General features: G+C 37.2%; 1 long non-coding RNA gene across 5 annotated transcripts in view; it reads right to left on the reverse strand.

Annotated features, from left to right (window-relative positions):
- Positions 1 to 12,184, reverse strand: part of LOC137153242 (uncharacterized) — a 296,206-nt gene that overhangs the window by 96,970 nt on the left and 187,052 nt on the right. For 4 of the 5 annotated variants that reach the window (XR_010919738.1, XR_010919737.1, XR_010919734.1 and 1 more), the window contains exons 4-5: positions 6,323 to 6,467; positions 4,752 to 4,963 (exon numbers count right to left, since the gene is read on the reverse strand). The exons of the other annotated variant lie outside the window; for it this stretch is intronic. This is a non-coding gene — a long non-coding RNA (uncharacterized lncRNA). Of the gene's footprint in view, positions 1 to 4,751; positions 4,964 to 6,322; positions 6,468 to 12,184 lie in introns of those variants that run through there. 5 annotated transcript variants of the gene reach the window in all.

Below are 12,184 nucleotides of genomic sequence, written 5' to 3' on the forward strand. Positions count from 1 at the left end.
TTATCACTTGAATTCCTGTACTATTAAATTGTTAACCTGGTCTTGCTTTAGAAAGAAAGCTACTTTCTCCTAATTTAGGACTGTAATCTGGTCAAGTTATGTCATTTTGAATTATTTTCAGCATTACATTTTCTTCTAAAAACATGTGTTTTCAGGTATCATTGTTGTCTTTTTTTTTCCAAGGCCTGAGTAAGTCCGGAAATTTCATATTCCTCTCAGTTGTTTCTCACGAGATATGAAAAAAGTATTCATAGAAAGCAGTTGTATTTGGTTTTAACATTGTTAGCATTTCCTCTCATGAGGGATATTAAATAATTTCATGCACAACTGCTCAAAATATTTTTTAAACTTCTGTAAACATAAGATTGCCAAAATCTAACATATGTTGTGTGGTATTTAATCCTCAAGAGAAACTAAAGGAACAAAACACTTCTGCTAAAGTAATTAATAAACACCAATACAGATACCTAGAATCTGTTCCATGAAAATGAATCATATCCTCCTGCAAGTCACACCCAATTTTAAAATATTCAATATATAGCAATATTGCTTAAACTGAATGTTGAAGTCTTATATACAGAGAGCTAATCATTAAAGATATGCAGGCCTTCTGGAGCCCTTAAATAGGGAAAAATAGGGAAGTTGTAGAAAATTAATCTTGCCTGTGAGAAATCCATTTTGGCAGGGTACATGAATTCACTGTGGGATTAGCCATTAAGGTGAAAAGTGTATGCTAATAAATTATTCAAAATGAATAAAAACAGAGAGTTTCCATCTCTCTGACATTTGTAAATGTATTTTTAGTTACCAGTTTTCAATGGTAAAATTCACAGGTAAGTCTCATACCAGTTTTTGTTTTGTTTTGGCTTATTATATGGCGAATGGTCTGTCAATGCCAGAGAAGTCCTACAGTCCAAAAAAGAACAAGGTGAAAAAAACTCTTTTCTTTTAGTACTTCATATACTTTATCTAAGTATTTCTGAACTTAGATATAGTGAAACCCACAGTAAAGTGGGCTAAATTCAGGTGATGTGTAAGGTGGTGTAAATTAGACCCCTTTTATTACCTTTAAACTCCTTTAGATCTACTGTAACAAAATGCAGAACTCTTCTATTGAGTTCAAGTGGTAAAACTGAATGATTATTGCCGAGTCATTCTAGTTGCAATTATCTCCTAACAGGATTACCATCAGCACTCTGATACTATGGTGATGGACAGCAATGCAAAATCCTAAAATATAAATGGGGATAGACGTGTCAATTTGCTTCAGAGGAATCTTGAAGGTGTTTTATGAAAAGCCAAGCTCAGGGAGGAAATTTAGGCTGAAGTTTTTGTTGTTGTTTCTGAGGTACCAATTTAGCCAGATCCAGGAAGGGGTTTAAGTTTGGACACCAAATTATGGTCTTTGTTCTCTGTGGAGGATAGGATAGGGACCCTAGTCTGGTCACACCTAATTATATCCACATTGATGATGTATAGGGAGTTTATGTTGATTTCACACTTTAGAAGATGAAATAAAGTGCCAATTATGGTACGTGTAATTTACAGTAGACCCCACCTCTCTTTTGCTTAGACCTTTTTATGGTCACTCGGGGTGTAGACTTCCTTTCATAACAGTACAGTGGGTTTAAGTAGACCTGTGGGTTTATGGAGTCTGAGTTTGACAGAGCCTAAGGAAATTTAACTCACACCACGTTATATATCAACTGTTAAATTGGCCCCCTCCACATTTATTCATCCTCAGCACAACTCAACCAATCATCCCAAGTCTTTGCCAGGCATTTCATAGTATTAAATTATTTGTATTAGGTGACCATTGGAATAGACACACATCAATTTAATGTAGCTGAGGATCTGCCCTTGTACTGCTGAAGCATCCAGTGACCACTCAGAATTAATCCCAGATACAGTTGAACCATTTTGGACTGCAGACCCTGGAAAGTATCATAGACTCATAGAATATTAGAGTTGGAAGGGACCTCAGGAGGTCATCTAGTCCAACCCCCTGCTCAAAGCAGGACTAACCTCAGCTATATCATCCCAGCCAGGGCTTTGTCAAGCCTCAGCTTAAAAACCTCTAAGGATGGAGATTCCACCACCTCCCTAGGTAACCCATTCCAGTGCTTCACCACCCTCCTAGTGAAAAACTTTTTCCTAATGTCCAATCTAGACCTCCCGCCCTGCAACTTGAGACCGTTGCTCCTTGTTCTGTCATCTGCCACACCGAGAACAGCCTAGCCCCATCCTCCCTGGAACCCCCTTTCAGGTAGTTAAAGGCCGCTATCAAATCCCCCCTCATTCTTCTCTTTTGCAGACTAAACAAGCCCAGTTCCCTCATCCTCTCCTCATAAGTCCTTTGCTCCAGCCCCCTAATCAGTATATACTGCTATGCACAGGCATTGATGCACTTTACAGAGGTTTGTGAATTGCTTCAAGTTTTTATACTGAAATGCCAGACAGCAGTTAAATTTAATACATCTTAAATTTGTGTTTTAATTATGACTGTGGTAACTGGTGGACAGAGCAATGTTTCTGCTTCAAACAACAGTTTAAATACATAAAACCTGTCTGTATTAAGCTTGTATTTCAACTATTCTATGAAAATAAAAGTACTTATATTTTCAGTATTTTATAAACAATAGAATAACTTTGGTATCACATAAGTATAATTTAATCTTTTATGAGACTACTTTCAGTTTTTCAAGTGAATTTCCTAGCAACCTTTGTTGATTCATCTCCCTCAAGAGACAACATTGTTGTTGATCCTCTGGGTAGTCCCTTTGTCTTAATGCTTTGTACATGGGAGGCTAAATGGTTCAGGGCACTGGTATTAGAATACAGAAACAAACTTTCCGGTCACCAGTTCAAATATTGTCTAGATAAGTATCTTGTGAACATTGATACCATCCAATCACACTATTTAGTGGCCTACATTAAATGAGTTGGTGGTCTCAATTCAGTTCCAAAAGAACAGATGTACACATCACAATTGACATTAATTGGCCCCAGTGTTGGCAGCCAGAGCAAGGATGGAACTGGCATAGAAATGAAACAGTCTTTCCAGCCCTAGAGGTACTCCCTCCAGTTCAGTGTTGAGGCAAATTAAAAGAACAAATGTAAATTTGTCTGCACTGCTGCTGCTCATGCAATACCTCTGCCACAGATTAATTTATTACACTTATAAAAATGTATTCAGTTTATCAACATATGCACTAATGGGGTAGCTCCATTATATTTCTATACAGTTCTATCCACAACAGTCGATGTATACATATGGAGTCAAATTCAGTCCTGGGATAAACAGGAATTTGCCTGCTTACTCCATGGTGGAATTTAGCTCACAATATCGACCTATATATAATCCATTTATTTTTTACTGATTGTTTAAGAGGTTCTATACCTAAAAAGAGAATACAGAAAAAGAGAATACAGATGTACATTAAAAGACCATGAAGTGTGGCTCATCGCAAGGTCAAGTATACTTCAATCTAAACTGCCAGGCTGGTGATCACACAATAAGCTTAATTAAATCAATTGAAAATGTTAATGTGCAGATTAAAGAACAGAGGAGCAAGACAGAACATAGTGTTGCTCCTTCTCCCAACACAGGAATCATAAAGCAACTGATAAGTTGTATGTACAGAGATGATTTGAATATCTGGCATACAGGATCTGCTCCAGAAAGGTGTTGGGCTGAAATTCTTGGGGACTAAAGTACTTCATTTATTCACAGAATAGATACATCATGAGCATCATGAGCATCAGCAGTACAAGCTACCTTACTCTACTCCACTAATTTGCCTCTCCATTGAACAATGTGGAGCTTTTATTGTTACTTTATAACTTTCTAGCTCTGACACACACAAAAAAGCAGAGTATTGGGTCCCCATGATGGCAGGCATCTTGCCCTAGTATGGCAAGACTTTTCTTGTATTGGATGCTTCTTTCAGCATATCTCAGTGTGCACCATTGCTTATAATGAACTGACTTTTGGGCATATTGCCAAAATTTGGCCTTCAGTGTACTGTACAGGAAAATGTTTTTTTTTCTTGTACATATTCTGCAGTGAACCACGAGAGGAATGCTTGTAATCCACTGCGACATGAGAGATAACCATATTAAGCTTAGACAAAAAGGTGTCTAAGGCTTTTGTTAACCTAACAACATTAGGAATAATTCTGAGAACTAAAACTAGAATGAGTCATTCATATTACTCTCCCCCATTAAAGAATTTTTCCTTCCTCTTACATTAATACCTAAAGTTTTCAGTAGGCTGCACAATATTAGCATTTTGTTCAGCTACCTTCTATTTCAGTTTTATGTAGCCCACTTACAAAACTGTATTTGATTTCTCTTCAAAATGATCTTTCAATGAATTCGTATTATTTTTATCGACATTATTAGTTCAATAAAATAGATGAAATAAATGAAAGGATAGAGCTTGAGTTAAATACCGAAGGAGGAAACTACTGGAAAATATGAAAGAGGCAGTAGAAATGAAATCTCAGGAGGATAGGCCTGATCCAGTTTACAGTGTATTAAATTAGTTTTGCTACTTACTTCATTAAGAGCAGCATGATGCTCCATATGAGGGGAAAAAAAGCAGTACATATGATCTGCCGAAAGTTTTTTCCATGACCCAGTTGCTTTATTTTCCCACTTACTTGTATGTAGCAAACATTGTAATTTGTTGCATTTAGAAAAAATCAAGAACTCAGATACTAAGAAACACATCTGTCCTTGGAGCCTGTTACACACAACTGCCAGAGCTCTGTCCATTTTTATTGACATTAGCAATGATGCTGTTGCACAAAACATGAAATAAACAAAACTGATCCATTTGCTTCTGCTCCACTAGATATTTAGAGACACAAATCCTTCCTTCTTCTCTCTCCTCCCCCCAAAGAATTCCAGCAGTAATCCCAATGGCATTTAGATTAAGCAATTGTTGAGATTGATCTCCCTGATGAAAAAGGGGGAAGTTAATTTCACCTACAGAAAAACTAACTTTTTTAAATAGAGGAGTATTTCTTTCTTTCATACCATACCTACTCCATTGCTATGATGACAAAAAATAATTTTTAAAAATGCATATATATTAGACTAATAATGAGATTTTATAAATAAAAATCATGTTTTCAAAAACAATGCTCCAAAATGAGTTTTGCAGGTGGGAGTTACCAACTATCCTTGTCAATTGCTATCTTGACAGACAGATGTGATTCAGACCTGATTGAGTCCTTTGTTTGCTTACCTAAAAGCCTACACCTCTTTATACTGTCTTTATGTTATGATATTCTTGTCACTTCTCTCATTGCCTACCTCTTTGATGTTGTTGCCAATGATTGTAACTAGTACCATCGAAGAGGTTAGTAAATAAGGTTTCATTCATGTAGTCATGACAACTGATGAAGTCCTTTTGACCATTTATTTATACAGAAAAACTCCAAATTATTTATCAGTTGGCTGTTCAAACTACTACGTGAAACAAGTTTCCCAAAAGAGAAACTTTCATTTTTTCTATTACTTACTTCTGAAATAAGCTATTTATTAAGCAAAATCACCATTCCGATTACAAATAATAATCCAGAGTGGTGCAAAAGTGATGTCTATAGATCTTTCAAATTTGAACTTCCAATAGTAATATTACACTAAAGTAGAAACACAGCTTTGACTGAAAAAAAAAACCCATCCTTTTTATTCCTAATGCCAGCAATCAACTATTTATTAGCTAACTGTATATTTTTTTACACCACATTATGTGTAAATATTAACTCAGAACACCTGGAACACATGACCACTGCCCTTTCAAGTTGCAACATCAAATGGATGCTACCCAGCTAGCTATTCAGACTATAGCAGGAAATCAATTTATGAATGTCAAAACTTTCTTCCATTTGTTGCACAATAAATTGGGTATTGGAATTTATTAATTGAGAAACTATTTCTACTCCTTTTATATGTGAAGCTTGAAAACATTATCCCAGTAAGGGATAAATATATGAAAGCTAGACGTTGCCTTTTGTATGTTAAAAAGTATGCAACTACCAGCACTTGACTTTATTTTTTAAACACTTTGGAATAAAAAACATATAGAGAAAGGCTAACCGGCATGAGTTCTGTTTCTTCTATTTCCCCAAGATTTAAGGAGTTAGCCAAACTCACATTTACTATGCATATGGTTGGTATATAGTCTTGTTTGAGGTAGATCTAGCAGCATTGGTGATTAACCTTTAACCATTGTGAGAAAAATTCATACTCACACTATAATGATAATTTCATTTAAAATATATTACAAGAAAATGAAATGTAGTTCTCATACCTGCAATAATTTATCCTTTGCTGTTATTCCATTTTTCTCTGAATGTGATCACCTTTCATTACAGCAATGCCAAGATACCATTTGTAACTGTGAATAGCTACAAGATCCACTGAAAAAAGAAGTGGCTTGATCCAACTCATCTGACCTGTGGAATATGTGTATAGAATTTAAAAAGCAAGTATGCTAGTACACTCAGTTACTAACATCATAGATCACCAATAACTGCAATATTTTTATATACATTGGGTCAAATTCACCATTGATTTAAATAGGCACAACTATTATTCTCAAGGTTTGAAAACTCCACAAGGGAGCCAAATCTCAAAGAGAGCTTATATACTCCCTGGAGTGACACTCTCATAGCTTATGGTAGAGATCCCCTTAGGCTGAATACCCTTTACAGTTTATAAGCTGAATAGGAGCAAAAAGAGCCTTGGGAGCAAAAAGGCCTGCTGCCATGAAGAAGACTGAAGAATTCACTAAGTTCCATAGGGACGGAAAGAGCCTCTGGAACCACCTACTAGCTCATAAACTTTGCAGTGGCTCTATCAGCAGCTATGGAGCTTATAAATTCTACAGAAATTACCAGCACTGGGTGTTGTTCACTTGCACTTTATAAACTCTTCAGCAGTAGAGAGAGCCTCCATGACTAAGGAACATGCAGAATTGGTAAGCTATTCAAAACTGGAGCGTCTATCTAACGGCACTATCAAATTTTGCAGAAACAGAGCTGATGACAAAGCTTTCATATATTCCCCAGTATTCACCTGTGATACTTCCTACTATTCCCCCAGCCCTGATTCACTTAATACTGAGAGCTCATTGAAGTTATTTGAACCAAATTCTCTCTCATTACAACAATAAGTTTCAACTCAATCAAAATATTTTGTGAAAATGGTTTAATTTCAAAATGTTCAGTTCTTTAGTGAAAAAACTGGCTTGGTTGAAACCAAACATGAAAAGCCTCAGCCTAGAAGGTGATTTATTGAGTAAACTTTAGGACAAGAAATGATCGTGTGGATCAGGGTTTTGTTACCTTCTATGCAACCAACTTTCTAGTGGAAGTCACTTAACCTCTGTATGCCTCAGCTCCTCCTCTATGAAAGGAATAATAATACTTTCCTATGCATATGGGGCACTGAGGACTAAATTCACTAAGGTTGTGTAACCGTTGTGACAGAAAAACCTATAAATAAATTGTCAAAATTTAGAAGTGTCCTAAATACAGAATCAACACCAGATGCCAAGAAAAAGTCAGCATTAGCAACTGTTACCACACAGTAGTATCTGAGATTACAACAACTTTCCCCTAATCTTGGAATAGGTGTTAACTGATCTGTATTAGCAAATGATGGCTGCAAAGTCAAGATTACGGTTGTTAATACAGTAATGAGTTAACACAAATTCAACTACCATCTAGATACTGACAACTCACAGCTCTACCTCTCTTCATAACTGTCTGCTTCTGTTCAAAGTAAAATCTCAGCCTCTCTCTCAGACATCTGTTCATGGATGTTTAGGCATCAGATCAATCTTAACATGGCTAAATCTGAGCTCTTATTCTTTTCTCCCAGCCCTTCCCTCCTCACCTCCTTTCTTGATCACTGTAGATAACACTACCATCCTACCTGTCACCCAGCCTCGTAACTTGGGCATCATCTTTGACTTGGACCTCTCTCTAAAGCCTCACATTCAGGCTGTGTCTGGATCTTGCAGATTCTTGTTGCATAACATCTCTAAGGTATGGCCTTTCCTATCCATCCACACAGCTAAAACTCTTGTTCAGGCTTTCATCATCTTATGTTTTGATTACTGCAACATCCTTTTCTCTGCCTTGAGAAATGCAATTGTGCCAGGCTCATTTCCATTCATAGTGCTGCTACACAAATCAATCTTCTAGGCTACTACTTTGACCAAGTCACCCCTCTTTTCATCCCTCCACTACCTCCCTCTTCTCTATCATATTATATGCACGTTGCCCCCTCTTTTCATCCCTCCACTACACCTCCTTCTTCTCTATCATATTAAATGCAAGTAGCTTGTCTTCATTTTCAAGGCCCTTCATACCTATCCCCACTTTCCCTATCAAAATGTCCACTCCTGCCCCTGATCAGCTAGTGACGCCTGTGACAGATACTATCAGCACCACCCTGATCACTGACATTTCTGCAGCCTGAAAACGACTGCTGGAGCACTGGGCTAACGAGGTAATTGGGAGAATGTAAGTGGAAGGAATAGGAAGCAAGGGCAGCTCAAAAGGAATCTCAGAAGGTGAGCCTGGACAGAGGATGAGGGCTGCAGAGAAATCTACCTTGTTGTAAGCCTGCATTACACTGTGTTTGGTAAGTCTTTGGTGAGCCCTTTAAATACTATTTTTTAATTTAACACTAACAATCAGTTTATGGCCACCAGCTCCCAAATGTAGCCAACTGGCCTGCAAAGTGAATGCAATATATTGAAATGCATATCCTTAGATTACAACCAGTAACCAGTGGAGGTGGAGCTTGGAGTTTACTTAAATAATGACTGTGGAACTGCCTGTCCAAAGTTTGCATCTGGTCTAGATGCTGTTGTAATAGCATAATGTTTGGCAAAAGTACATATGGAAGACTAGGTAATAGCCCTGCAAATGCCCAATATAGAAAGATCACCTAGAAAAGTGACCAAAGCTGCTTGAGCTCTCCTCAAATGATCCACCAGTCTCTGGGCAGGTATGGCCTGACCAACCCCATATGCTATGGTAATGCAGAACTAATCCTTCTGGAAACTGTGTGGAACCCCCTGACCCTTTATCCGATCATCATAAAACACAAACAGTTGAGGCAATGCCTAAAAGGCTTTAGTCCTTTCCAGATAGAATGCCAATGATCATCTTACATCCAATGAATGAAGAGGCTGCTCATCAGCAGTTGAGTGAGGCTTAGGAAAAAATACAGGTAAGTATATTATTTGATTAAGGTGGAACTGTGAAACCACCTTAGACAAAAACCTAGGGTGTGGCTTCAAGGCTACGATGTCTTAGAAAAACTGAGAATATGGGGGCTCTGCCATTATGGCCTGCATCTTACTAAAGTTATGGCAACAAGAAAAGTTGTCTTTTGGGAAAAGTGGCTTGAAGCTGCAGGACACTGATCTGATTCCAGTTCTGTACACAAACCCTGCACTTTTATGTCTCCACATACTCTCCCCAACCTACTGTGGAGACATCAGTAACTATGATTCTGATCAATGGAGGACAGGCAAAGTTAACACCTTCGCAAATACTGAATTAATCTATCCCCATCATTGCAAGAGGGTCGCCAGTTGCACTCGGAAAGGCCGGTCCAATGACTGATAATTTGGGCTATAGACCAACTTCAACCACCACTGAAGAAGAAGAAGGTGTAATCTTGCATGTTGGACCATGTAAGTGCACACAGCTATATGGCTTCAGTGCACTGGATGTGCACACACGTGAGTGGAATAGAAGTCTGTAACTGGACAGGCCATTTTATATAGATGTTTCTCTCTTTAGCAACAGAAGCAGCATATCCCAGAATGAGTCACAGGAATTAATTTCTAATTGAAATCAGGTTGGTAAATCAGCTGCTGCTTTGAAATAACATTTTCTAACTCCAGGTAAAAAACAAGAAAGAAATTATTTGAAGACTCACTGTGAATCCCACTGTAGGTGCTGAAGTCTTCTAAAAGGACAAAGAGGAAAAAAAAGAGCCATAAAAATATTTTCTCCTTTGATAAAGAGAGAAACTTGTCCAGTTTCCAATTCTGAAGTTGACTTTGGTGATAAGAAATCTGCTGTTAATGAAACCTTTGAAGATAATTAATTTAGTAGTTAAAACAAAAGTGATTGTCTTTTAATTTGATGCCAGGATTTATGCTTTCTATTGGTTCTTAATGAAAAAGTCAGCTTTCTCTGAAAAATTCCCCCAGGCGATAGTTTTAAAGTCTATACTCAAAAAAGTAAAGGGGAAAAAAGATTTGGCCGGACACTAATATGAGAAAAAAAACCTTAAGGGGTTTATGCCAAAAGAACTTGAAAATAAATATCTATCAAATGTTTATAAACTCTATGCTAACACACTATGCGAAAGCTACATTTCTTGGTAGTGCACTGGACTCTAGTTCTTGAGCTCCTACCTGTAGATATTATTTAACGTATTTTTGTAACCATTCCTGTTCCTTGCGTAATCTATACTTGCAGTATATGCTGATAGCTCATAATACTATGTTATATTTTCTATAGTGCCTGCTATTTGTGTACTTCATAGTATACTTCACAAACATTAATGGACTTAGTTTCATATCACCCCTGAGATGTAGGTTGCTATTATACCCTATTTAAAGATGTGGAAACTAAAGCACATCATGGTTTAATGGCTTGCTCTGTCATATGAAATCTGCAGCAGACACAGGAATAGGACCCACCTCCCAGGACTTGGAGTAAATTATAACATTGGTATGAGCAGTGCTCTTTTACTGATAAAGAAAGAAGAAATTCAGAAGAAACCACCACCGTCAATAAGGCCATGCCCACACTAGAGAACTGAACCATTCCAAATTGAACAGATGAGACTGCATCAGTTTAAGTGCCACTGCTTCACTGTGTTCACAAGCTGTTTAATTTTCTGACCTACTGTAGTGACCTATATCCATGCCAGTGTGCTCTTCTAAATCATTTCAGTTGCAATGGCCTCTAATGTCCACACAGGAACTGTGGATTCTGGGAGATTTCAAAATGCCACAGTAGAAGGTGGGCTATCCAAACAATTTCAGTGTGAACTGTATTTGTGCTGTTAACTTTGGCAATATTATAAATTTTGGTGATTAGGAACAGTAATGGTTTTTTCAACAAGAATTGTCATAAAGTGTTTTGAGATTTAATTAATAAATGATAGTAAAATGCTTTAAAAAAAAACTCAGATGAAAGGTGACAGGAAAATAAACTAGCTGATTTATTATCGTGTTCTGTGTCCTAAGTATTCTGGTGTTATGTCCTAGGAATTCCACAGCTACAATGAAAAGCACTCTGAAGGCAGCATGAAATTCCAATGGATTTGAACATGGAATAGAGTTTGATCTTATATTCTGTGGGAGGGAACTAATTATGATCTGGAGATGACCTTGTAATATCTGTGTTTTATAACAATATTATGTTCTTACAATGTGCAGTGTTTCTATTGTAGATGGCCAATTTGCAGATGATGTTCTTTTTGCTTTTTAAGGCTGTGATTTCCGACGTGCACTCAAATGCTTTGCTGCCGAGTGTGAAGTGGCTGGGATGGCACCTTCAATTCAGAGATCATGGTTCTTACCTGGAAGAAAGTGGAGTGTTCTCTCTAAGTGACAGAGTTCAGAATGACAGAGTTCAGAATTGACTTTTCCCCAAAAATTATTTTTTTTAAAGTGAAAATGCCACCTCTCCTAATTATGCTCCTCCCACTGTTTACAGTGAGACAGAACCCTAACTCGTTCTCTTCACATCCTATCGGAGAAGTGTGAACCAAGTCATGTGCACTTTATTTAGATATCTACTGATATCACTGAAAGGTGTTTAGCAGAGGAAATAGCACAAGAAATTTAAATCCCATTATACAGTACTATCTACCTGGAGTAATCCATCATGGAATAATCTTTCTAGATCATCTGTTGATATTATTATCTTTAAGTGTAGAGTCATGTTTTAAAAATGTTATGCCTAGTTAGCAAGTTTATCAGTGTACTCTTGTACAAGGACTGCTGTGGGGCTTTTTGTATACTTCTGAATTTAGAATTAACCTCCCACACATTCTTTTCCATTTGGATTTCTTTGGGAAAATTGCCTTTTTACAGTGGTTTCCACTAAGCAAATTAAAAATATTTACT

Source organism: Emydura macquarii, unplaced genomic scaffold (assembly GCF_026122565.2).
Source record: "Emydura macquarii macquarii isolate MOO-44397 ecotype Brisbane River unplaced genomic scaffold, CSIRO-AGI_Emac_v2 contig_1253, whole genome shotgun sequence".
In the NCBI taxonomy this organism is placed as follows: Eukaryota; Metazoa; Chordata; order Testudines; family Chelidae; genus Emydura; species Emydura macquarii.